The sequence below is a fragment of the Candoia aspera genome, chromosome 4, assembly GCF_035149785.1.
Source record: "Candoia aspera isolate rCanAsp1 chromosome 4, rCanAsp1.hap2, whole genome shotgun sequence".
NCBI lineage: Eukaryota > Metazoa > Chordata > Lepidosauria > Squamata > Boidae > Candoia > Candoia aspera.
In genome coordinates this window covers 110,372,291-110,375,912 of record NC_086156.1, presented here as the reverse complement: position 1 = coordinate 110,375,912, position 3,622 = coordinate 110,372,291, and the positions used below count along the sequence as shown (strand labels likewise).

The 3,622-nt window shown below is 48.2% G+C and overlaps 1 non-coding gene across 1 annotated transcript; it reads right to left on the bottom strand.

Annotated features, from left to right (window-relative positions):
- Window positions 1–2,390: 2,390 nt before the first annotated feature.
- TRNAS-AGA (transfer RNA serine (anticodon AGA)) lies at window positions 2,391–2,472 on the bottom strand. The gene has a single exon. It is a non-coding gene; the product is annotated as a tRNA-Ser (tRNA).
- Window positions 2,473–3,622: the final 1,150 nt, after the last annotated feature.

Below are 3,622 nucleotides of genomic sequence, written 5' to 3'. Positions count from 1 at the left end.
AGAACTTCCCCCGGCGAGGGGCGGGAGGGAAGCGGCCAGGGGCCCGCCCGCACTCCCCATTGGCTCTCCGGCTTCCTCCCCGCAACCCGCCCCGCCTGGCCGCCCTCCCCGGCCTTGAGGGGAGCCCGGGTTGCGCGAGGCAAACTTTGATCGCGAAGGAGGGAGGGTGAGGCAAAACGGGGGATCCAGCAAGCCTGGCTTACTGGCACACTCGCACATCACGGGTCGTCCAACCAGCGCGGCCCTGCCCTCCTTCGAGGCATCCGGCTTCCCCCCTCCCGAGAGCCCGCCGGGGGAAGAGCGGGGAATCCGGGCGTCCGAGCGCTTTGCTCTCTGCCCCGCGGAGTGGGGGCGGCCCTTTGGATCGCTTTTCCTTGCGGCGATCTGTCTGCTGACTACCGCTCGCTGAGTCCAAGTCGTCCGTCGGCGCCCCCAGCTACGTGCCGCCTGGTTGAGCTCTGAAAGCTTAGCTGGATGGGGGGCCACCGGGAGATCCGAGGGCTGGAGGCTAGATTGGGAAGGAGAAAAGGAGAAAGCAAAGGCAAACCCAGCTTCACCCGAGGGAGACTTCATTTGGCCAGCTGAGTGGGAGAACACTAGACGAGCTTGGCTGATCTTGAAAAGCATAGTAGCATCAAACGTGGTTAATACTTGGATGGGGCACCACCAGGATATTCCTGGACCCTAGGCCAGATTTTTAAAAAATGCTGGAAAGTGGCAACTGTAGACCATTTCTATTTGCTTGCTAAGAAAAATACATGAGTGTTTCCATCCCCTCACAGGGTTTGGGAACTTGAAAAGTTAGGTCATTCATAGTTTGGGAATGCATAAAGATGAAAGGAATAGCTTCCTGTCTGAGTGAATTCAGTGCCCATCTACCAAAAGAACATAGAAAAGATGAGGATCAGAGGTACTTTCTCCTGGGTCATAGCAGTAGATAGGAAGCCACACCAAGCTTGATGACTGTAAAAGCAGCCGTACTGGATTTCCCCAAGGCCCATCTTCCTCCAGCATTTCGCCCCTCACTGTGATGGAGCAGACGCCTCTGATCCAGGGTGCTCAGAAGCCGGAGGAGATCATGGTCTCTTCTGCCAGGGTTCCCCCAAAGCTACTCTCTGAAAGAATACTCTGAATAAAACATTTGTTTTTTTCACCAGCCTTGGGGATCCCTGCAAGGTGGCAGGGATCAAGTGATTCTCCCACATTCTTGGATTTTATAGGTTTATTTTATTTCTCTTTGAGTGTTGTTAGATTGTTACGGAGTTTTAGCTGTTATGTTGTATGCTAACCTGAGTCACATTTTTGTGAGATGGGCGGCTATATAAATATGCAAAATAAATAAATAAAATACGGCCCCAATCGAGGCAGCTTCAAAGCTGAGAGTCATCAGTCACTCTGCCCTATGTGTTTTTTTTTAAAGTGAATTAACTGATCTCCTTTTAAGCCTTCCAAGTCAGCAGCCATCAGAGTGTCTTGGGGACAAAGCCTTCCATAGATAAATGGTGGGCTGTATAAAAAAAACCCTTCCGTGTGCCTGTTTCAACTCACCTCCAAAACTTCACTGCCTCCCCTTTTTAGCTGTTTTTTTTTTTTCTAAGCTAAATGTTTTAAGCCACTTCCCTCCCATTGTTACTGCTATTTTCAGCTTTCTCATCTTGCCTTTCCTCACGCACCTTAAGGCAGCTTTCATCAAGGTCTTCCCTAACTATATACCCACAATGATGGCCCTGTGGAGTAGGTTGGGCCGAGGGAAGATGGCTGACCCATGATCAGCCAGACAGCCCTGGGGTCAAGTGGGGATTTGGACCCAGCCAACATTCAAACTGAACAATACCAGTAGCCTTAGTTTTATTCTCTCATCCACTTTCTAGCTACCAACCCAACCTTGCGCCATAAACATAAGATGCATTTTGCATTGATTTGGAATTATTGCAAGTGTGCATAAAAAGATCCTACATTGTTTCAGTAAACAAAAAAATTGCTAATGGCAAATCAGGAATTTACCCCAGTATTGCCTACATTAGCTCTCCCGAAAATGGTTAAAATTCCCCCGGGGTATTCTGGGAGTTGAAGTCCATGCATCTTAAAGTTGCCAAGTTTGAGAAACACTGCTTTAGGTTATGACTTCAACTGAGTTATTTATAAAAAAATAATAATAAAGGCCGACATAAAATTAAATAATAAAGGCCGACATAAAATTTAATTAAATTAATTAAAGCTCTGAGCTTGCAGGAATGGGGGGGGGGGGGTTTAATAATCCCAGATAACTGGAGGATGGTCCACTCTGACATTTCACTCATAAGTTTTTCTTCAGACTGAAGCGCCCAGTTTAATTTAACCCCGTGCAAAATGGACTTTTAATCGGTACTTTTCGAACGCAGCACCTTTCTCGTAGTCGGCAGGATTCGAACCTGCGCGGGGAGACCCCAATGGATTTCTAGTCCATCGCCTTAACCACTCGGCCACGACTACCACTCTCTGTATTCTGCCCGTGTGTACCTAAACTGCTCCCGCAGTAATTTTGCAGAGAGGACCTGCTTCCTTCTTAAAAGGGGGTTTCAAGGCAACGGGAGCTGTAGCTTAATCACATTCGGCTATGAATTAAAGACAATTCCCATTGTCCCTTGGCCAGCCGTGCAATGGGAATGCGCCGGTGTTTTAACCTCATTATTTTTGAAGGCTAGTCCCTGAAACGGAAACCAAATGAAATGGCAAGGTTGGTTCTGCGTAGTGCATGCTTTTCAAGAAAAAATGCATCAACAACATCGCTTTGAATAGGGCATCCTGCATGCAAGCTGAGTAGTCTAAAATTCTTGCAGAATAGGCGGCTCTCTTCCGGCACACCTGCCCTGATGTTTACATGCACAGTCTTGGTGCCCTGAACTCGTAGCAACCTCAGGAAGAAAATTTGGGCAAGGCGCAGCTTTGCTGACCTCCCCCCCAGCTGAATTTATCCTTTACTTCAGAGTTTGCTTGGAATGTTTTGTTCAACATTTGTTCAATATTCAAACACCAAGGGAACGGGTTGAACTTTGCCAATCTTTTCAGGGCTTGGAAGCTAAGCTGGGTCAGCCTCGGTTTTGTTCGGATGGGAGGCTGCTACTGTAAACTGAATGGGAAATCAAGAGATAGGAAGGAGCTTGTGGTTTGTAGAATTATTTCCAATATTTTTACCACCAGCAGTGCCAATTTGCAGTTGGAAGCATTTGGCTTCAGGGGCACATGGGAGAGTTAATACCATTCCAAACTATTGCCTCTCCTGGGAACACATCGGGGTTTCCCCTAGTTCCCTCATCATGTTGTTTATTCGTTTAGTCGCTTCCGACTCCTCATGACTTCATGGACCAGCCCACGCCAGAGCTTCCTGTTGGTCGGCAACACCCCCAGCTCCCCCAGGGGCAAGTCTGTCACCTCTAGAATATCATCCGTCCACCTTGCCCTTGGTCGGCCCCTCTTCCTTTTGCCCTCCACTCTCCCTAGCATCAGCACCTTCTCCAGGGTGTCCTGTCTTCTCATTATGTGGCCAAAGTATTTCAGTTTTGCCTTTAATATCATTCCCTCAAGTGAGCAGTCTGGCTTTATTTCCTGGACTATGGACTGGTTTGATCTTTTTGCAGTCCAA